This window comes from Lontra canadensis, unplaced genomic scaffold (genome assembly GCF_010015895.1).
Source record: "Lontra canadensis isolate GAN:19392208 unplaced genomic scaffold, GSC_riverotter_1.0 scaffold14, whole genome shotgun sequence".
NCBI lineage: Eukaryota > Metazoa > Chordata > Mammalia > Carnivora > Mustelidae > Lontra > Lontra canadensis.
The window spans coordinates 22,355,331-22,379,659 of NW_022631008.1; the positions used below are offsets into that span (position 1 = coordinate 22,355,331).

General features: G+C 38.7%; 1 long non-coding RNA gene across 2 annotated transcripts in view; it reads right to left on the reverse strand.

The window, feature by feature from the left end:
* Positions 1-23,156, reverse strand: part of LOC116868131 — a 120,695-nt gene extending 97,539 nt beyond the window's left edge. For both annotated transcript variants that reach the window (XR_004382754.1, XR_004382755.1), the window contains exon 1: positions 23,100-23,156. This is a non-coding gene — a long non-coding RNA (uncharacterized LOC116868131). The remainder of the gene's footprint in view (positions 1-23,099) is intronic.
* Between the last annotated feature and the right edge of the window lie 1,173 nt (positions 23,157-24,329).

Sequence of the window (24,329 nt, forward strand, 5' to 3'; positions counted from 1 at the left end):
GGTTCTAGTAACCCATGAAGCTGTCTCTGCTTCACAGTGTTACGGTCTCATGCTGGCTCCTTGGCTTCAGGGTGTGGGGAGGAAGAGCTTACGGCTTCTTTTCCTTCCCTGAGCCACCCCCCCTCCCCAAGATTCACAAAACTGGGCATTCTCCCAACATAGTTTTTCATGGCCAGGCAGCCAAAAATGGAAACTATCCGCTACAGATAGCAACCTACAAACAACCATGTAGCAAAGGTGGATTCCTTCCTCTTTTTGTAAAAGGGGAGGATTGCGGAAAAGCTATGTACTATGCCCTGAAGGAAGCCAGGGGATCTGATTCTGATCAAAAGTATAAAGGAGCAGAAATGGCAGGATGGAAAAGTTCTGCTCCGCATTTTGTCCTTGGGGTGACTTTGTGTACCTTCCTCTGCCTGTGGATGAAAAGAAGCTGTGTTTGGGGGTTGTGTTATCCTCCCCAGGGCGTATGAGCAGAGCTCAGCTGAGCTATGCCCAGGAATGAGGGCCTCTGTTGTGGGGTCACAGAAGAGGAGGAGAGTCCACAGTCTGCTGTCCTGCTCTCTGCACACTGGCAAATTCATGGGACATCCTGATTAGCCCCAATCCAATGCTGACCCATTTGCTTTTGAAATAGTGCTAAGATGCCTATGTCTGAGATAAGCTTGCCTAAAGAGAGGCTACGTTTATGTTCTAGTAAGACTGTGATTCATTGCCTTGTGGTAACACTTAAAATGTTGTAACCTTCTGGAGATTAAAGGTGCCTTCATCTCCTGTAGTATGTTCAGTGCCTAGGATGGCACCTGGCAGGCACACTTTTGATGCTCAGCAAATGTCAGGTGAAACAGTAAATGCATGGATGGAAAACATTGTTATGTGTGCACGCAGTGGTTTTGAGGGTGAGGCAGGGACGGGAGAAATTATTAGACAACCTGAAAAGGCTCTCTGAGAGAAAAATTTCTTCTGAGCAGTTCTACTACGATGCATGACCTTGCCTGATGTGTACCAGTGCGTGGTACATAGTTAATCATGAGGAGATATGTAGAGGCAATAGGATGCCTACTTACTCTCCTAGCACTCAGGGCTTGCTTTTCTGCTGCTTGGATCTCAGCAGAGGTTTGTAACACCGGAGCATTAGGCTAATCTGCTCCCTCCCCAGCAAGAAACCCTGGAAACTAAGCAGAGATTTTGCCAACTTACACTTTCCCAAAGTGACCTCACACTAGGTTTTTACTACATCTCTTCCAGATGGATAGGTATTGGTTTTTTTTTATTTTTTTTTTTTTTTAAACTCATCTCCTGGGAATCAAATACAGAAGGTCCCCAACTTAGATAATTCAACCTGGGATTTGTCGACTTTGTGATGGTGCAAAAGTGATGGGCACCCAGGAGAAAGCATACTTTGAATTTTGAATTTGATCTTTTCCTGGGCTAGTGATGTGCAACGTGATACTCTCTCACAATGCCGGGACTGCTATAGCCACAGCCACCCTCTGCCCCACCATCCTGGTGGGGAAATAAACTGAGAGCTTAAAACCATTTGTACCCAGGAAGCCATATACTTTCAGTACAGCACTCAGTAAATTGCATGAGATACTCAACATTTATTATAAAACAGGCTTTGTGTTCGAGGATTTTGCCAAGCTGTAGGCTAATGTTAGTGTTCCAGGCAGAGGTAGGCTAGGTTAAGCTATGATCTTTGGTAGGTTAGGTGTGCTTGATGCATTTTTGACTTACACTATTTCAACTCACAATGGGTTTATTGAGACCTAACCCCATTATAGGTCAAGGAAGACCTGTAAATAATAATAAGAAATAAATAAAATGCTTTAAAATCTGGCCTGAGAACAGAATTTAAAATGTTCTAGCCTATGTGATAGTCACCTCTGAAAATGCACAAGCTTAGCCTTTTGGAGTTCCTTCATAGTTGTAGAAGCAAGCAAGAATTAATTTCAAACAAAAATCTGTCTTTATTTGTATAATACAAATTTAAACTCAGGAAAAAAACATGTTTTTTAAATTAAATTTCCTTTGTAAAACAAAGGCTTAAGTTAAGGGGGGGAAATGTTTTGGAAACTGGACGTTTCAAAAACAAAACTTGAAGGAAAATCAAAAATGGTTTTAGGGCTTTCTGAAAAATCCCTAATACTGCTGAATCCTCTTTCTTTTTTTGTAGTGGGAACCGGTCTTCCCTCCCCAACATGAAAACGGGACCCCTTTAGAGGTACCAATACAGTGTTAACTATTTTTTCATTATTACATTGAAAACTCTTTTCTACCCTTGTTTATAATTTTGTTAAAATGCAAATGACTGGGGGCCCCTAGGTGGCTCAGTGGGTTAAAGCCTCTGCCTTCAGCTCATGATCTCGGGGTCCTGGGATCTGGGATCTTGGATCAGTCATGATCTCGGGGTCCTGGGATTGAGCCCCACATTGGGCTCTCTGCTCAGTGGGGAGCCTGCTTCCCCTTCTCTTTCTGCCTGCTTCTCTGCCTACTTGAGATCTCTCTCTGTCATATAAGTAACATTAAAAAAATAAAGAAATAAAATGCAAGTGACTGGATATAGCAAATTTAAAAATTTCAGACATTTACTTCTCAGTATAGAACAAGTGTGTTTGAATGGCCAAGATCAGTCAGAAGTAATACAACCTAAACACATCCATCACCACTTATCCAAAATGACTCATTTGACATTTTCTCAAATTTGAAACTCACACCTAACAACTGACCTACAATTTCTTAAAGAACCATCTTTTAAATGTTTATTTAAAAAATAAAATGTTTTCTTAACAAGCACGTTACGGAGTGCCAACTTTGTATACGCCGTCCCTCTAGGTGCATGCCCAATAAGAAAGGCTTTTAAAAGATACTCTTCTTCATCTCTGGAGTGTAACCTTTATCCATACTTTACTTCAGACCCAGGTCCTAGATATCTACAATAGTTTTCGATTGTATTTTTATGAAGGTGTTTGTTTTCCTGCATAGCATCTGTGATTATTCTATTCTAAAAACCTTCCATCCATCTGTCTCACTGCATACATTTTCTGCCTGTTACTACAGCAGCCTTTAATCAATGAACCGTAAACATCCTCACGAGTTTATAGTGATAATAAGAATTATATTCTTGCTCTTAAGTCTCATGATAGTCTGGGGAGAGGTAAAACTCAAATGCATTTATGGGCTAGAAGGGCAAGACAAAATGTGGAAGCCTGACAATTCACAGACCTGTACCCCTGAAACAAATAATACATTTTATGTTAATAAAAAAAAAATAAAAAATATAATAACAAAAAAAAAAGAAAAAATGTGGAGTAAAAAAAATAAAGAGGAGTGGTGGTCCTTTGGTGAACTGGGAATGTACGAACGTTCTGCCTAAGGGCATTCAAATTCATTTAAGAACATGATGCTAGCCCAACAGAACATTGCTGTTGAGTACTTTTTAGGGGGGGGGTCTGTTGATTTTGATTTTCTTTCATAACATTTTGAACAATGGTAAGACAATACAGACCTCCCCTCTTTTATTTCTTATAAGATTATTTATTTATTTATTTATTTGACAGATAGAGATCACAAATAGGCAGAGAAGCAGGCAGAGAGAGAGGAGGAAGCAGGCTCCCTGCTGAGCAGAGAGCCCAATGTGGGGCTCGATCCCAGGACCCTGGGATCATGATCTGAGCTGAAGGCAGAGCCTTTAACCCACAGAGCCACCCAGGCGCCCCTAGACCTCCCCTCTTTTAATACACAAATACAAAGATTTTACTCCTGATGACGATAAACATAAGCACCTTCCAGTGTTTTCTGATGAGAGTGCTGTTAACCAAAATGATAAAAATCCTAATAGCAGAAAACAAATTTTCATTTCTAGATCGATCTATCAGAACCATATGGCATTTTGAATTCCCAGTAACTCTAAGGGTTGTGGTGTTCTTTTTTTTTTTTTTTTTTTTGGTTATTATGAATTAATTGTTGGAGAGCCCTTGTTGGCAAGTTTTTGCTCTGTGTATTTACTAGGAATCATTAGACGTGGTCTTTGTTTTCTGTGGTGTTGACTCTAAATTCAACCAGGCACTCTTCAAATCATTATCCCCACATTCAGCCCAAATTCAGTGGGAATGCTCAATTTACCACCACAGAGAGGGAGCCCATCTCCAAAGAATGATGGGAAAACACATCAGCTGCTTTAAACAAATCTTACAAACACAATTTAGCACAGATACAGAACAGGAAGAGAAAATAAAGACTGACTAATTGCCAGTGGACGAGGGTGTGCCCTGAAGCCTTGAATCTGGAAATTATTAATTCCTATTTTTTCTCTCACCTCCCCAAAGGTTCAGTGCGTACATTGATGTCTGGAGTAAAATCTACACAAGCTGCATTTTCACCACAGCATCTGGTTCTCTGGGAACGCTGCTGCCTGCTTTCATGCTGTCTTTAACCTTTTTGTCTGAAGTAAGTTCTGGCAGCCAAAGATGTGTCTGAATTACTTTGTGTTTTCAGGAATCCCACTTTCCCTTCACTCATAAAATCCGCAACCTGGTCTAGGGATGTTTGAAATATGTTTTTCCCCAGTCCATACATTTGGGGGGAGGGTAATGGAACTATCTGCTTCACATCCACCCACATTTCAGTCCTCATCCCACCCAGAGACTGAGGTTTCCTTTTGTCAATGGTCTGTACTTAAAACCACAAACCCTGTGGTGATCAGTGAAACCATGTCTTGCCTGATGAATGAGGTAGCTATTAGATCTCTGTTCTTTTGTGAAAAGAACATAAAACGAAGTAAATATAAAAAGGAAAACCCACACATTTTTAAGAGCAAGAGTACTCAAGTTTGAAAAAGATGTTAGATTTATTACATGATTGTTGGCATCGGACCTAGATGGTTTGTTACATTAAAAACATCTTCTAAGACGGCAACCATTTTAAGAAGAGTACAAAGAGCCTAAAGTCCATATCTCTCAAGCATCTTCCCTTATAGAACCAGAACAAAATACTATGTAATGCAAATGACATAAAACCCCCAATCACTGGACTTCTTCCTCCAAGTGCAGGGAACTTCTCAAGAAGACACGGCCCAGTCACACCATTTTCAGTGTCAAGGATCATGGGCTAGGTTACAGTCACAATGATTAAAGTTTCCTGTCCAGTGTTTTATAAATCCTTGTAATGACTTCTTCTCTATTTCCATTCCAAGCTGTGGGAGGTTACTGACAGTTCAGTATTTCTTTTCTCATTCTCAAGTGGTACATTCCATTGTTTTCAAACACGGAGTATTCAGGAAATGATCCTACGGCAATTTGATGAAAGTAGCTAGGTACATCAGCTTCACACTGATTAATAGATAAACTTGGATATTTAATTAGCTTTTATGACTCTTGAAACTACAAAGTACTTTTCTAATGATTTGAGGGAACCCCGTATAGAGGCGTATGTTCTTAGAGGGAGAAGTTGATCTGCATTATACGATGCAAATCCATTCTTGTAATAAGACATGACGAATAGTATGGCTATGCAGATACTTGTGAGTGGGGTTGGTTATGACATGTAAGTTTTAAGTTAAAATCTACCTTTGGAAGGTTGGTGTGTGAATCACCTATTCAAGGTAAATGACTGTATTTACTCTACAAGAAAGACTTCCTATCTTTCAAAGCACTTGAGCAAACCAGGAAATAAGACTCATTCCAATTTGATGATAGGATTGAGAATACTCAAGTATCAATTTTACTTAGTCATTTGTATGAAATTATGAGTAAAGCATCAGTTTAGGCTTAACTTCATTATGACTGTTATCTACCATTTTCACTTATCTCAATTGAACTTCAAGTTTAGGAAGAAACTTGCCTCAAAAAATTTAAGTGTTGCCCTTTCAGTTAATCACTGATAGTAATGGACAGAAATAGGATTGAAATCTCAATATCTGACTCCAGAACCTACGGGCCTGCCCTTAGGACAGTGGTTTCAATGACCCACAGAAAGAGAAAAAAGAGAAATGCAGATATTCATAAACATATTATGAGTTTTATAAAACGATGCTTACCCTTTTATAAATAAATCGCTATTATTTGAAAACTCTGTGGGTGTGTTGTATGTGTGTCTATTCAAGCTGGTTATGACCCATGTCTAAACCAGTTTCACAGCCAATGGATCACAATGCACAGATAGGCTGCTACCACACTTTGAAAAGCTGGGTCACAAGGTCTCTCACTGCAGGGCTGTCTCATGCAAACTTTATCGTGGTGGAGGGTCCCATGCTCAGAGGAGCTCTGGGTTTAATTTTTAACATTCTCAGTCATTTTATCTCTGAACTTGTGTTTTGGAAGTGAAGTCAAATGGGAACATGGCAGTGAACTTGAGCAGAGGTATATGAACTCTCTATGTCTGTTCCTTCTTGCCCTCTGTTCACATGCAGCATTCAGGATGCCCTGTGAGCACAGAATTCCAGTGGTGCCACAAAGCCTGGGCATTCAGCAAGACTCAAAGTGAGGTCAAGGTAAGTGTGCTCTGCCTATGATGGAGGAAGTCCTGGTGCTGACAGCCGTAAGAGACCATGCTTTCAATTCAAACCTGAATTTGCTTCAGATGAGAAACAAGGCCATGACTCTCTAGGAAACACAAATTACCAAATAGCCTTATCACATCCTTTCCAGCATATATTACTTCCCTCTATTCGCCAACCACTTGGGCTGAAAAGGATGATATAGAAAGAATGGGAAAAATTCGGCAACCCAGAGTTCCTTTTCCTTTCAGTACCTCCTTAATCATCAGTGAGGCGAAGAGAGAGAGAGTCCGTAGAAAGTGTGAACGTCAAGAAATGTAATAAAAGCAGCTGCTGTAGTTTTGTGCAGCATTCGGATGTTCCAGCAAGAATGCAATACACATGCATGCTTTAGTATGAAATACAAATTGTGTAATCTGGTGCTTCTGTTATGAGTTAGATGCTATTCTCTTTGCATTTAAAACTCACTGCACAGAATAAAGGTGATTGATAAAAGTCATGCACAAATTTACATTTTTTAAGATGACATTACATAGCAAATAAAAAACCATGACAAGTCAGGAGAGAGAGACCACCAAAGGAAAAATGTTTTGACACCTTGAAAAGCAGTTTTCCTGGTTTTCAAATATGGGCCCAGCATTTTCATTTTGCTCTGGCCACTGCACATTACGTAGCTGGTTGTGGTGGGTTGAGTGGTGGCCCCCCAAATGGTGTGTCTATTCCTAATCTCTGGAACCTGTGACTTACATGGCGAAAGAGTGAATATTATTATGTATATCAAAAAATGTGATTAAGTTAAGGATCTTGAGAGGAGGAGCTTATGCAGGATTATCCAGGTGGGTCTTAAATGCATTCATATGTATCCTTATAAAACAGGATACACAGAAAAGAGGAAGAGGCAGTATGATGTAGGAGGTAGAGGTTGGAATGGCTGTTGCCACAAGCCAAGGAACACCTGGGGCCACCAGAAGCTAAAGACACAAGGAGCAGAATATCTAGAGCCTCAGCATGGAGGACGGCCCCATAGACACCATGATTTCAGACTTCTTGCCTCTAGAACTGTGATAGAAAAACATCCTGTTGTTTTAAGGTGCTCTGTTTATGGTAATTTATTACAGAGCCCTAAGAAACTAATACTGGCTGTTTCATTGAACCCCTTTTCTCACACAAGACCTGTGGGCCTTGCTCTAGAAAAGCTCATTCATGACGCCAGCCCATGGAGAACTCTCCCTTCTTGAAATGAGTGTCCTTCATCAACCCTTAGCAGGAAGATGGTCGTGTTTGATCATTTCCCACACTAGTTTTGCTCCCTTAAGAGCATATCTTAATGCCCAGACCCTCTAGATGATCTTGGACAATGCTAGTTTCATAGAAAATTCTCAGTGGATTCCTGTTGATTGACTATAGGCTTGAGATACTCAAGAGGTTTACTTTCCTATTTATTTCTCTATTTAACATTTAGAGAACTAATCTCTCATCCTTACCCGAAGTGAACAGAGAAACCTTTAGTATTGAATCTCACGCAAATACATTTTATTTTAACAAGTGATTGTTATACAGAAACCTACAAGTGATTTAAATCTGAAAGGTCTAATAGCCTTACTTCTGTTATTGAGGAAGACCAGTCTCAAGGGGCATGGGTACTGGAGACCTTTCTTCAATGTCAGATATTGCTGTTCTAATGACATGTGGTACAATTTAAGGCTAAGAGGGGAGACATTTGGGGACATGGATTTTCTTTATCTTTCAGATTAAAACTTGGAATAGAGCAGTCTACATAGCAGACACAATACACCAGTCTTGTTTATAGGATATGTGGACCTTAATTTAAGCTTTATTTCAACTTGTGGAATTTAATTTCTTTCAAATTCAGAAGATGGATTAAATTAAATTTAGTTCAGCAAATACTCACTATCTTCTTTGGAAGAAGCCCTTACTAGTCAGCTGTGGGGTACACAAAAATGAGTTAGACATAGTCCCTGTCCTGAAGTGACTGACTCTTTAGTAGGGTCAAGCAATTATATAAATAACTTCAATCTGGTAACTGAGTCTATTAAAATATGCCCACACACATACATATACATGTACACACATGCCAAAGGCATGACAATGAAGGAAGTAATTAGTTCTGAGAGGCATTTTTGGGGTGGGTACTCTCGAGATTATGATATTTGGACTGCTTCTCAAAGAATAGAAATTTCCTCACTAGCCAGACAATTTTGAAGGAAGAATTTTCTAGAACAAGACTTTGCACAAGCCAGGAGAATACAAGTGCTGAGGTTGGGGTGGGACTCTGCTAGTATATTGATGATGTTTCTGGAGGTGGTTGTGTGGGAGAAGATGTGGTAGGAGATATGACTAGAAAAGGTGTTTGAACTCTTTCACTAAGAGCCTTAAATATCAGGCTAAGATCACACTTTATCCTGTAGGATGTGAGAAAATTTGCAGGCTTTTGAGCCAAGGAAATCTGTAACCCAACATTGTGCCATGTTAATGAGGTGTGGACAGAAGAGATAAGAGTTCAGTTGTAGAGGGAGTTATTACAAAGGTATGAGGAAGAGAGATTGTAACAGCATGGATTTGGGAAGTAGCTTAAGAAATAGAAGGGAAGAAATAGAGTTGTTTAAGAGATAATTAAAAAGTAGAATTAAGAGGACTTAGTGACTGATGGGATATGAGCATCAAAAAAAAAAAAAAAAAAAGTTAAAAATGAATCCGATAAAAGTGGCCTGTGAGCCGGGAGGTTTAAGGAAGTATATAGGAAACACATGAGAAGGTACAGTTCTGGAAGGAAAATCTCCAGAAGAATTTCAAGTTTAGGACATGGCAATTTTTGAATCACCAGCAAATATTTTGAATCAGGGCTCAGGAGATATAAAATTTAGAGTCACCAGTGTGAAGACTGCTTGAAGTCTCCAGGATGAGAGCCCAGAGAGAAAGTACCAAGTGAGAGGAGAAAAGGGGAAGAAAAGAGGAATTTTATGGTAGAAAATTTACTCCTGAAATTCAGAGAAAAAAGTGTGTTTTTTTTTAAGGTCTGGTTCACCGAAGTATAAATTTATGTAGTAAAATTCACTCCCCAAATTTGACATACACCATGAGTTTCAACAAATACATCCAGTTGTCTCATCACCACCAGAATCAAGATCTAGAGCATTTCCATTCCAATCCAAATTCCTGCATTCCCTTTAGCAGTTCATCTCTCACCACACCCACACTCCTGGGCAATAACCACTCAGTTTTCTAACCCTGTATTTTTGTTTTTCCAGAATGAGCTATTGATAGTCTCCTATAGTATATAGCCATTTGAGTTTGGCCTCCTTTACTTGAGATTCATTCAAGTTGTGATGAGTATGATAGGTATTTTTTTATTGATAAGCAGTATTCTATTGTATGGCTATATTACAGTTTGCTTATCCCTTCCCCAGTTGGGTTATACAGTTGGATCAGTTCCAGTTTTTGTTGACTATGAAAAAAAAGCCACTATAAACATTTGCATACAGATTTTTGTGGAAACATAAATTTTCATTTCTCTTGGGTAAATAGTTGAGAGTAGGATTGCTGGGTAGTACAGCAGGTGTATATTTCACTTTATAAGAAACTGCCAGACTGTTTCTAAATTGGCTATGCTATTTTGCATTCCCATCTGCAGTGAGTGAGAATTCTAGTCCTCTGCATTCCTACCAGTACTTGGTAGTGTTGTTGCTGTTATCCATTAGGTGTGGACGGTATCTCATTGGCGTCAAGTTTTCGTGCGTGTTGGAACATGTGCACGCATGTGGGAAAAGGGTCCGTAACTCCATCAGGTTCTCAGGGGCATGAACTTGAACCTGAAGGTAAAGCACCATTGACTTACAAATGTGGAGAATGAAGAGGAGTCAGAAAAGCATGCTGAGGAGAATGGAGAAGAGTTTTAGAAGGTAGGGCTTACAATGCCAAAGGGGACAAGAAAGCCTGAAAGGGGAACTAAGGAAAGGAGGCTGTCCTCAGTAAGGGAAGGGATCCTGGTGATCTTGGAGAAGCCAGTTCAGTGGAGTGGTAGGAAGGACAGGTGAAAATGAGAATGTGCAGGTTTGAAGCAGAAACGAAAAACAAGGATCATAAGAAAGGAAAATCCCAATCAATCCCTGTTACCAGAAAAATCATCCATAGGAAGCCTTAGGGGAAATAATTTTGATGCCAGTGAATAATGTTACCAGTATCAACATTACCTACTTTTGAAGAAATGTGATTCTTTCATGGGCATTGGATTTTACTGGCATTTCTTTCAAGTTTCCCTGAGAAGCAAATCCACTTTACCACGGATGCCACTGATTTGGCTGAAAGGAACTTTGGGCGCAGAGAGTGTTGTTGTGGCCGTAAGAGCTTTCCCCAAGTACATGTCCGAGGGTTTTACAACATGCAATAAGTGTGCTGTCAGGAACTTTTACAAGTCAGCTGACGCGTGCCGAGTGCCACAGTCATTCCCCCTTCCCGGACTGCATGCAGCTGGCCACAGCCTCAGCCCGGCTCTCTGGGCGCGTGCTCCCAGCACAGAAAAGATGAATCCGCTGCAATGAGAAGGAAACCAGCCTGTGGTCAGTTCGGATTCACCACTCCACTTTGTCTCTGCTCTGATTACGAGAACAGTTGTGGAAGGAGAGGAGACAAGGCTTTAGTAACATGTGCAGACAGAGAACGGTTTCCTTCATCATGAGGGAAAATTTGAATGTGAGAAAGAGAGATTCAGGAATGGCTCATTCTCTCTCTGTCCTTTGAACACATTGAAGAAACAAGGAAGCAGAAAGCATCTAAGTTGCGCTGTCCCCTACCATTTCTCCTCAGTCTGTCTCTCTCTCTCACACACACACACCCCTTGCCTCCATATTTTTATGTAGCCAGCTCAATATCCAATCATTGGGACAATGAGGAACTTGTCTTGCCTAGTTTGTCTTTGAGGGGGCTAGAATGAGAGTATCACATTAAAGCCATTAGAGGACTGGAAATCTCATCCAACGTCAGCCTCATTCCCTCGTCTTAGATGCTAGATTCACAATTCCACTCAAATCCTTTACACGCCAGTGCCATGACCTGGAATAGACCACCAAATAGGTTGCTGCACAACTGTGATCCTGTGAAAAAAGCACAGGATGTGGAATCAAAGAGATGAGTTTGAGACACAGTTTTGCCACATCCTAGCCATGTGACTGTGAGCAAGCTACTAATTCTTTCTCTGTCTCAGGATTTTCATCCATAAGATGGAAACAAATAACTCCTAATTTATACCTTATCTTGCATGTTGGGCATCCAAACAATGTCATGAAAATCCATACGAACTGTAGAGGGTCTGACAGTTACTGGGCATGGCTATTATCACGCTCTACAAACTGGAGACCATTGCGTACGTGCAGCATGCTAGGAAACTTGACAGGCTCTGATGTCTTGGTCTTGGTTCACCCTTCCTCCCTGGGAGCTGCCATCAGAGCAGTCCATGCCAGGGAGTCTTTCCCCCTATCCTCTCTGCTGTGCCTTCCTTCCATCTCCTGGAAACAGACTAACTCAAATTGAAAGCTGTACTGCTTACAACAGTGAGTTACCATATATTCTGGGCTCTATGGCTCTCTCTCTTTTCTTTTCTTCCCTTTCTTATTATGACAAAGGATAATCTTTTCAAAGAACCTCTTCTCCTGTGCCATGTACTTACCACTCATTTCCCCATAGCATCGACTTCAGTCAGTTGGCAGGACACCCTTGAGTAGGAAATTTAAGGAAGCACTGGTGCTTCCCTAACACCCAGGCTAGGAGGAGGTGAACTATGGATCCAGCTGATACATTTGAGGGTAGATAGTTGTTCTCTTAAAATGGGTTGTCTTTGTCTGACACCATTATTCTCTAAACATTCCCAGGCTCAGCTCGACCATTTTCTGATCATATTCCATCTGGATTTGCTTGATATCAAATAAGGCTTTAAAAAAAAGCTTATGCAAACAAAAGCCCTTATCATCTCAGAGTCTTAGCCAAAGTACTGTGCAGTCAGATGGTAGAACCAGAAAATTTGTCAAGGTGCGTGATAGATAAGATAAGTTAGCTTATGAGAAGCCAGGACCCAAGATAATGTCAATGAGAATCATGGTTTTTTTTTTTTTTTTCCTTGCAGAATTGGGGCAACAAACTGCCCTTTGCCTGTCAGAATATATCCCATTCACACTAATGTGAATGGTATGCTTGGGCCAAGGACAGATGTGGCCCTTTAGGATTTCAAAACTGGGTGAAGACTTTTAAATAATGGTTGAGCAGCTGGCCAATATGTTGCTCATCACATGACTGAGTTGGAGACTATGATCTCTTCTTGCTTCAAAGTTCCCTTGAGGAATGATGCATTTTTTTTTTTGTTTGTGTTCTCTGATCTGCACTATGTCAAAGAATCGCGTAAAAAAATGGAAAGTAGATAAAATGATTGTATACAAAGAAATTGTGTTATCTTTGCCTTTTACGAGACAAATTTTGGAAAGTTCTCTTTCTTTTAAACCCTGATTTGATAAGTCTTATTTCTGTGCCCAGAGTCTAGTAGATAAAAGGGATTTGTAAATATTACTTGAATGAAATAATATATGGTACTGCCTTTTATAAGTGGCAGGAAGGTCAGCTGTGTGATATTCACTTGTTAACTTGGCCTTTTCCCCAACTCTTTATCTATAAAACGATTCTTGTGCCATTCCAAATCCTGGTCAGAGGGAAAAGAATGAACAGGCCCCCAAAGGACGATCTGGAGAGATGTGGATTCAAACTTCTCTCAAATCTTTAACAATTATCTTTTCCCATTTTATCTGCTTGTAAAGTCTAGACACTGCTCTGGGATTATATTGCTCTGAGGTCAGCCCATAACTCTAGCAGAATCGACACCAGCACTCTTTGAGATGGGGCCTCTTAGAAATGGGTTGTTCCAGTTACTTTTACAGAAGGCCTCAGACCCAAAAAGGTTAGTGAGTTTGTCTTTCCTTGGTTACCTGTGTTTGGAAGATTTTTATTTTGGGTATTTAGTTACTATTTAATTAAAGTTGTGATTTACTAGATCTACTCATACTCACTTCCCAGGAGAAAGGTGCCAGGGTTTTCAGCTCTACAGTGGAACTGTTCTGTGGTAATTTCATTCGCTAGTCAAGATTTTCCTGAAGACTATTTGCCAACATAGTGGCCGTTGTAGGAGATGGCCTATCAGTGCCCTCACTGATCTGCCTCCCTGCCACCCCAAAGAGCAAACCCTTTTTGGTACTGCCAGAAAACAAAAGGCTATTAATTGGATGAAAAATGAATTAATGTCATTATAGAACCTACTTTCTTAGGAGCCAAATATCTTCAGGTAGAGAATTTAGATCAGAAAATGCTATGTATCAGAGATGAAGATCTATACTGTAGGCCATACATTTTCATCTGTGCTTGACTTTATGGGATTAGCTTTATTGGATGAACTCAAGAAACTTTTCAAAGCTAAGCTGAATTTTATTTTATAGTCAGCAGGGAGTACATAACATGGAAAATTAGTTTCTGAGAAGAGATGATTCATGAATAAACATAGACACAGAGCTATGAAATGGTTAATACCCATGCTGACTACAGTTCAGGGCATTCATTTATGGTGTGATTCATGAATGCCAAATAGAAGGAAAAAGTTCACTTTTAAAACCATTAGCCCAAAGATAAGATCTTTGAGAATCTCATCCAAAGCACCATTCCCTGACTATTGAGAGTCTCTTAATGTTTGCTGGAGATAACCTCTTGACTTTCTTTTTCTGCAATAAGCCTTGTCTGGTGAACCTGGAGCTCCGTGGAAAAAGATAACACCTTCCCTCCTGTGGACTTTGACAAATGACAAGTTCTGAGTCTACCGGAACCACTTTATTCCTATCCAGAGAAATCTAAGAGTCAGCATGTTCTTTTTAGTTAAATCCCTCACTTTCTAAGTTTTGCTTCACATTTGACATAGCATTTTGTTATGTGGCCACAGTTTGAGCAGAGATTATAGTATTATTAATAAGGTTAAATTTAATAATGATTTTAACCTCATGCCTGTTTGTGAAATTCAGAGATAATGAATATCAGCTACTTTGTGCTCTAGGGGCAGGGGAGGCAGTTTCCACATGTGATGCTGATATCCTACAGCTACCTCTAGCAGCACATGTAACACAACAGGTAACCAGGGTGGTGTCTGTGACCAAACGTGGGTCCTGCAGTTGCACGACCAGCATTCAAATCCCAACGCTGCCCCTGTCCGGCTGTTTTCTTTTTGACAAATTACTCAGTTTTGTTAAATTCCATTTTCTTATTTATTAAAATGGAGCCCATTTCATAGAGCTGTCATATCAGTGAGATAATATATATATATTTTTATAGTAATTCTGTTTTTAATTTTTTTTTAAATTTTATTTTTTATAAACATATATTTTTTCCCCAGGGGTACAGGTCTGTGAATCGCCAGGTTTACACACTTCACAGCACTCACCATAGCACATACCCTACCCAATGTCCATAACCCCACCCCCCCCCCCCACCCCCCTCCCCCCAGCAACCTCAGTGAGATAATATATTAAAAAAAAAAAAACAAACTATGCATAGCCCTTGACACATAGTAAGGGCTCAATTCATGCTGATTTTCTGATCTCTCCACCTTGAGTCCACAGTGGCTTGAATTATCAGAAGGTTGTAATTATTATATAGTTTCAACTATACACTGACCCTGGAATATAAGATTCAGGAATAGCAGAAGAATAAAGCTCACATATCCATAGCTTTAAAATGGGTTACTTATTTATGTTAGCATAATTGTGAAAACCTACAATGCCTTAGAAACAGAAGTTTGTTACCACCTTAGGAGGGAACTCTTTGTGGAAGAATATCTTTCTACCCCTGAGAGAGTCAGACCTTCGTAACCATTTTTTCCTGTCTCTCCAGGTAGCTTGAGAAGTTAGTTTCACTACCTCCTCTACTACAACATACCTATAATCGACAGGAGAAATTTCCCTGCTATCTCAATCCCTGACCCTTTTCTTTCCTCACTGAAGTGGTATTCTTTCAGGGCAGGAAGACTGAAGAGAGAAGGAAGGCACATAGAGAAAGCAGTGGTATTAGCATTAGTCATGATAAAGATGGCTAATGCTTTGAAGCTATAGGTCAACTACTTTGCAACCATGTCTTTTAATACCCACAACATCTATTTCAAGAGAGTAATAGTATCGACTTCATTTACAGTTTAAGGAAACTAAGGGACAGACAGGTTAACTAACTTATCCAAGGCCATCTCTGTAGGAGTGTGGAGGTGGTAATTCACACATAGGTCTCCTGAATACAGAACCATGGTCTATAAGCCACTACACTGTTGGGAGCCTGATGGCAGTGAACCAACAAAAGGGAGAGCTACAGTGGGAACTCACTAACAAGTTAGCCTAGTGGGCTATTCCCCAACCATAATAGCCCCAGGGGACATCATGAGGATACCCCACAGTTTCCCAGGAGATCCTTACTATTTTTTAAGGAAAGTGAAGATGGGATCGTATCTAGATCTATAGTTGCACAAATAAAGAGTAGAGTTTGAGAAGGTGATATTTGTCAATGTCAGTTTATCCTGGTAAGACTGAAAGGCACTTGGAGATCTCCAATATCTGGCTCATGACTTAATAAACAATAGTTGAATTTCTAACCATTCAAGAAATGGTATATATGGAATCCGTAGTGCTTTCCTAGTTAGGTGGGGAATCTGCCTTGCTCTGAAGCTATCATTTCTTTCTATCACATGTAAAAACAAACAATCTAATTTTAAAATGGGCAGATAATATACTGTGCTCAATGGACTGGAAGAATTAATATTGTTAAAATGTACCTGCTACTAAAAGCAATCTATAGATTCAATGCAATCCCTATCAAAATACCAATGGCACTTTACACAGAACTAGAACAAAGAATCCTGCAGTTTGTGTGGAGCCACAAAGCCTTAAATAGCTGAAGCAATCTTGAGAAAGAAAAATAAAGGTGGATGTATCACGCTCCCTGATCTTAAATTATACTACAAAACTATTATAATCAAAACCGTATGGTATTGGCACCGAAACAGACACATAGATCAATGGCACAGACCCCAGAGTCTAGAAATAAACCTACACTGATACAGCCAATTAATGTTCAACAAAGGAGGCAAGAACATACAATAAGGAAAAAAGTATCTTTAATAAATGGTGTTGGGAAAACTGGACAGCTACAAGCAAAGAATGAAACTGGGCCACTTTCCTACATCACATGCAAATATAAATTCAATATGGATTGAAGACTTAAATGTAATACTTGAAACCATAAAAATCCTAGAAAAAACATAGGCACTAGCTCTTGGACATTGGCTGAGCAATATTTTTTGGATCTCTCTCCAAAGGCAAGGGCAACAAAACCAAAAGTAAACAAATGGGACTACATCAAAATAAAAAGCTTTTTCCACAGCAAAGGAAACCATCAATGCAACTAAAACAAACAAACAAACCCTACTGAATGGGAGAAGGTATATGCAAATGATACAACTGATAGGGGGTTAGTATCCAAAATATATAAAGAACTCACACAACTCAATAAAAAAATCAAATTAAAAAATGGGCAAAGGACCTGAATATACTCTTCTCCAAAGAAGACATACACATGAAAAGATGTTCGATATCACTAATCATTAGAGAAATACAAATCAAAACCATAATAAAATATCACCTCACATCTGTTAGAACGGTTATTATCAAAAAGACAAGAAATAACAATTGTTGGTGAGAATGTGGAGAAAAGGGAATCCTCATCACTGCTGGTGGGAATGCAAAATGGTGCAGTCACTGTGGAAAATAGTACGAAGGTTTCTCAAAAAAGTAAAAATAGAATTATTATCTGATCCAGCAATTCCACCTTTGAGTATTTATCCAAAGAAGATGAAAACACTAACTTGAAAAGATTATCTGCCCCCACATGTTCATTGCAGCATTATTTACAATAGCCATGATATGGAAACAATGTAAGTGTCCATCAATAAATGAATGCATAAAGAAAATGTATACACATACACACCGGAATATTAGTCACAAAAATGAAGGAAATCTTGCCATTTGCAACATGGATGGATCTTGAGGGCATTATGGTAACTGAAGTAAGTCAGACAGAGCAAGACAAATACCGAATGATCTCATATGTGGAATCTTAAAAAAAAAAAAACAAAAACTTGAATTCATGGACACAGAGAAGAGTTTGTTGGTTGCCAGTGGTGGAGGGCAGGGGAGAGACAAAATAGGCGAAGGTGGTCAAAAGATATCAACTTCCAGCTGTAAAATACATAAGTGGGTAGACCTAGAGGGTATAATGCTAACTAAAGTAAGTCAGTCAGAGAAAGACAAATACCACATAATTTCACTCATACGTGGAATTTAAGAAACAAGACAAAGAAAAAAAAAGAGATCAACAACAACAAAAACCACCAGACTTTTAAATACAAAAAACAAATTGGTGTTTGCCAGAGGTAGGGTAGGTAGGGGGACAGGTGAAATAGACAAAGGGGATTAGGATTAAGAGTACACTTATCATGAGGAGCACTGAGAAATATATAGAATTGTTGAATCATTATATTGTACATCTGAAACTAATATAGCATTATATGTTAATTATACTTCAATAAATAAACATATATATGTCACAGGGATATAATGTATATCATGGTAACAATAGTTAATAATACCATATTTTATATTTGAAAGTTGTTAAAAGAGTAGATCATCAAAGTTCTCATCACAAGAAAATTCTGTAACTATGGTGACAGATGTTAACTAGATTTACTGTGGTGACTATTTTGCCATGTTTACAAATACCAAATCATTACACTGTACACCTGAAACTAATACAATGTTCTATGATAGTTATACCTCAATTTAAAAAAAAGAGATGAAAACTCAAATTGATGGATAAATATAGTAGCCTGAATTTCTTCAGCAATAACCTGGCATATTTCAAGTTCAAATAGGAAATAACCCTCTATTTCAAGCTGAAAACTGGCTAGTACATGGAGGAATGGGAGAGATATCTAAATTAGAAACTGCTAGAGACAGAAGGGAAGAAGAGAAAAACAGAAGTAGGTAGAGAAGGCAGAAGTCACCATTGGAGTAAGAAGTAAATTTTATTGGCTACCATCTTGTGACACCTGTGTGTGCCAGGCTGCCTGTCTGTCTGGGGCCCTCTTTCCTCTCTAACAGCTCTCTCTCTGCATCTCTGAGGCTTTCCCCCACCCCCACAGCCCTGGCTGGTGTCCAGAGCCCATTCTCCTGACTACTGAAGTTCTTCATGTTCATTTTGTAAGCTTATGATTGCCACGGACAACACTCGTTTAGTGTCTTTGCGCATGGGAAGTATTTTCAGGTTCACACAAATATTATTTGGTGATCATCGGTATGTTGACTACCATGATCTCTGTTGGTCACTGAAAATTTCCAAAGGTTGCATAGATGCTGTGTAAGAGCCTGGGCTTTGGAGCCAGACTCATCGTGAAACCTGGTTGTGCTGTTAGCTGTGTACCTTCAGCAAGTGACTCCATCTCCTCTTTCTGCACATCAGGGGTGATAGTAGTACCCACAATGCACCATGGCTATGAGGATCAAACGGTACTGAGGGTTCTTACCTTTCTCTTCCAGGAACCCATCTGACAGTCTGGGGAAACCCTTGGAAACTTTTCTCAGAATAATATTTTTTAAGAACATTAAAGATATATGTAATACTTTATTATAAAGCAAATTAATCAATATATATATAACACTTTATTATAAAATAAATTAATCAAAATTTGGTTATCCAAATATTTTAAAAAACAAATTTGTGATAAGTATTAAATGCATTAAATAATAAGACCTAGTGATAGGTTTAATATCAATAGGAAACTTCAAGTTTGTGATAATTACCAATGTTATTTTGACATAGCTGGGACAACTGAAATGTACTATGAAAACAGCTGATTTCCACTGGTGACAAAAAAAGGGTATGCATAACACTATCAAAGTTTACTGCTTGTGTCTATTTGAAAGAAATGGGAAGTTCCAGTTAAAGGTTAGCAATAATAAATATATAATCTTTTCATCTAAGTTTAAAGATCCTCCTTATTTCCAGTCTCAGACTTTTTGAGGGGAATCCATGGGCCCCAGAGAAAGCCTTGGATTGATGTCAGATAGGGCTTAGTGCAGTGTGGCTCATAAGGAGAGCTCTATAAATTACTTGTGATGCAAAGATTTCTTCTTAGAAATTGAAATGATGTCATTCTACTAGAATGAGCGACATGAAACTGCAAATTTTGTAAGTTTAAAAAAAATCAAATTTTGGCAATTTCATATGGCTCAATCTAATATAATTTAGGAACCATACAAAGTAACTTGTGAAACTATTTTAATTCTTTAGTATATGAAGTTTTTTTTCCCTAAGCAAGTATATATTAGCCTAATGGTTTTTTTGAAAGTATAGACTATTTGGAGTTACATATTTGACTATATCTTTGGGTTCATTCCAGTATTTGTTGACAAAGACAAATGGACAACATTTTGGGTTATTCTGAGATTTATGATAATGCTTAACACACATCTTTTTCTTAATTATAGAGCATTTGTTATGTCTGTGATTTACACATCCCTAATGATTCATTTAGACCTGAAAAATCTCTCCTTTGTTGCCAAAAAGTTTAGCCTTATTAATCTGGAGGAAGTCTATGACCTAGCTGCTTTTAGGCTTGACATATTATTTGTAAAGATACTTTATGGTGTTTCAATCACCCACAAATGAGTATCTAGTATAGTCACAGAAGTAACGTGTTATCCTGGGCAGCCTAAGATTGTCTCTGGATTGAAAGAATGTTGGCAAGGGGAGATTTCAGTTGCTTAATACAAATTCAAGTTCTTTCAGCAGTGTTCCATTGTAGTTTTCCTTTTCTATAGCCCCAGTTAGATGGTACAGTGTGAGGGTAGAGATCCTCTTTCTCTTGTGCATTATAGTATCCCCAGTGCCTAATGCTGTGCCTGGTATTCAATAGTAATGGTGCCTGGCATTCAACAGTCGACATTCAATAAATGTTTGAATGAAAGAATGAAGAGATGAAGAAAGACCAGCCCCCTAACTGTTCTTCTTACCTCTGGCTGATAAAAGAGAAGAATCAATGGACTACAACTTTGATTTGGTTTGTCATTAATGTTCCAATGCTAACTTTACACTCTCAGAAATATTGTCAATTCAATAAAATATAATCAAATGGGAGGGAAATAATTAGCTTTGTGAGCATATAAAAATACTTTTAAAGACGAACACATTCCTTTTCATAAAATGTACACTCAAACTGAATACATCAACAAGACTGCTGAGTTTGACTTAAGAAAAAAACTCCACTTCTCAAGTATTATCAAGCTCTTTGGGGCATCTCTGTCCATTCAAACTACTGAACAGATTACTAAAAAGCTGGTAGTTTATTATGGAAAATATACTCACAGAAATATTATAGGAAATATACAGATAAGAAAATACTAAACACACATGACACAGAGTAGGTACTCATAAATCATATGTTAATTGGATTGATTAATTTGACCAAAAAATCCACTTTAATTTTTCTGTTTTAAAATTGTTAATAGAACAAGCATTATTTCATGTGTTTATTAAACATGGCTTTTGCTCTGAGGTATTTTCCTTGCCCTTCTTATTAAAATTGGGTTCTTCATATTTTTGATTGAGCTACGAGAGCCCAATCTTTCATCCTTAAAAGTTGACAATATTTTCCCTACTTTAACAATTGTCTTTTGACACTGGTGTGTGTGTGTGTGTGTGTGTGTGTGCGCGCGCTTGCCACAAAGATGATTATTATTCTATATTTCAAAAGGTCTTTTCAACACAGTACTATAAAATATTTATAATTTATTTCTTTTATAATTTACATGTTTACATTCACTTTTTTGATCTCTCTAATTTGGGGATAAGGAATCATGCAGGGACCTAGCTTTATTACTTTTCAAATGGTTATCTAGGCATCCCTGATTTTTTCATTGTAAACCTGTTTTTTTCCCCACTGTCTGGAAAACTCAGCATTATTGGTCACCCTCCCATAAACTTGTGATTATTTCTGAGTTCTTTCCATTGAGCTTTCTATTGTTGCAAACCACAATTACAGTGGGTTAATCCACACTTGCTATTTTCTTTCCCAGAATTTTCTTTGCTATTCTTACATGTTTATTTTTCAGACAAACTTACAGTCATTTTGCAAATTCCCCTGAACTTGTGACTTTGATTAGGGTTTTATAAGCATTTAACCCAGTGCCTGACACATAGTAAGCCCTCTGTAAGTGTGAGCTATCATAGTAATTTTAATAAGAATTATGATTACTATATCAAATATCATGATAGATACAAAGAGGATTAACATCTTTGCAGCACTGAGTCTTCTTATCCAAGAGAAAATTTGGATAATTTCCATTTATTTGAACTTTAAAAAATCTTCCTCAGTGGTTGAAATGTTTAGTCTACTCACTATTTACTCTAGTCCTTCTCTCTTGTAACAATGATTTTACACCTTCCTCATTCTCCTTAAATCTCCTTACCCATTGTCAATACTTTTGTAGAGAAAGTTGATAGGACCTGGCTACAGCTCTTTCATCTTCCTCCAAATTAGCAAGCCTACCCCCATTTGCATTCCTTCTCCCCTTCCTCCCTCCTCACCCCAGTTACAAGTGATCTGATCTTCGTATTCCTAAACCCAATGGTCATTTCTATGCCTCATCTGACTTGACCTCTCAGCAGAGCACTTAACATATTTGTTATTTCATTCTTAAAATACTCTTTTCCTTCTGTTTCCCTAAAATCATTCTTAGATTTCTAATCCCTCTTGACTGCTACTTCTAAGTCTCCCTGACCTTTAAATGTTCACGTTCATCAGGGATTTCCTCTGGGCCACTTTCTTTCTCTTCCCATTCTCCCTAATGACTGTAGCTACTCCCTTGACTTTAAATATCATCCATATGCCAAAGACTTAAAACTTTATCTCTGGCCGGTTTCTCTACTTCTATGGTCCAGTTGGAGATATCTGCTTGCCTACTGAAATCTCTACTCGGAAGTCTTGCTGGTGTCTTACCTTATTTTTTTAAAGATCTTATTTATTTATTTATTTATTTGGGGGGGGGAGAGCACAAGCCCTGGTTGGGGTGGTGGTGGTAGGGCCAGAGGGAGAGGGAGAAGCAGACTCCCCACTGAGTAGGGAGCCTGACACAGGGCTCAATCCCAGGACCTTGGCACCATGACCTGAGCCAAAGGCAGATGTTTTACCAGCTGAGCTACCCAGGTGCCCTCTGGCATCTTATTTTAGATTTTAAAAATTGAACCAAACCATCCCCTACTTCACTCCAGATCTTACATTTTCTAATGCTCCCCACTTGAGGATGTGGCCTCCATGTACTCCATTGTCCATACCAAAATCTGGGTATAATCTAAACCACTGACAAACAGCTCACATTCAAATCATTACCAAACCTGTTCAGGAACTCTTAGATCCATTCACTGATTCCCATCTTCACCACCCCCACCCAATTCCAAGGACCCCATCACTAACCTGGACTCTAGGACAGCTTCCTTTCTTCTGCATGTTTGCAGGTATCCCTTCCAACCACACTGTTCTGTACCTAAAAGTCAAAGTAATAGTTTAAAAATATGAACCTGATATTATTATTGCTTTGCTTAAAGCCTTATAGTGGCTCCTCATTATTCTCTTAGGAGAGTTATCATCATCCTACGGTCCATTAAGACCTGTTCCAAAACTCTTCCTCAGCATTATCTTCTGTTCAAACTTCCTTATGAGTCTCTGCTGAGACTACACTCCCTGAAAGATGATAATTGTCCATCTTTCTCCTCTTTTTTGTTTGGCCAATTCCTACTCATTCTTAAGCTTCATTTTAAATGTTATATCTTGGGGTGCCTGAGTGGCTCAGACAGTTAAGCATCTGCTTTTGGCTCAGGTCATGACCTCTGTGTGCTGGGATCAAGCCCTGTGTCAGGCTCCCTGCTCAGCAGGGAGTCTGCTTCTCCCTCTGCTTTCTCCTCACTCGCCCCTGCTCATGTGTGTTCTCACTCTGTCTCAAATAAATAAATAAATAAATAAATAAATAAATAGAATCTTCTTAAAAAACACAAATATTACTCCTTTAGGGAGGTCTTTCTTGGCCTTCAAATACAGACTCCAATATTGTATGCACTTATGGCACCCAATACTCTTCCTCTCTATTATAGTAGCTATCATATAATTTTTAAAAAATGATCCATGTTAGTTATTAGATTGTATTCTACATGTCAAAGACTCTATAATTTAAAGAACTTTTGATTTTTAGGTAATAGTAGAGTCACATGCAGTTGTAAGACACAGTACGAGAGTTCTTGATTTCCTCCAATGGCAACAACTTGAATGAGATCACAACCAGGAAACTGACATCAACAGAATCTGTGAACCTGATTCAGAGTTTACCAGTTTTACAGGCCCTAATCTGTGTATATGTGTGTGTAGGTGTGCACCTATCTGTCTGTGTGTTGTTTCGTGCAATTTTATCACATGGAGATTTGTGTGACCACCACAGCAGTCATGACATAGAACAGTTCAATTAAAAGGATACCTCTTTATAGCTACATTCCCATCCCTCCTATGAACTCTTAAATTGCAACATGTCTAGGACTTAAGATAGAACCTCGTATATAGTAGGTAGTTAGAGAACTTCTGTAAAATGAATGAAATTAATAAATTACATAATTTATTAAAGCTGAAATTCATTAAAAGAACAACTAACCACAACCC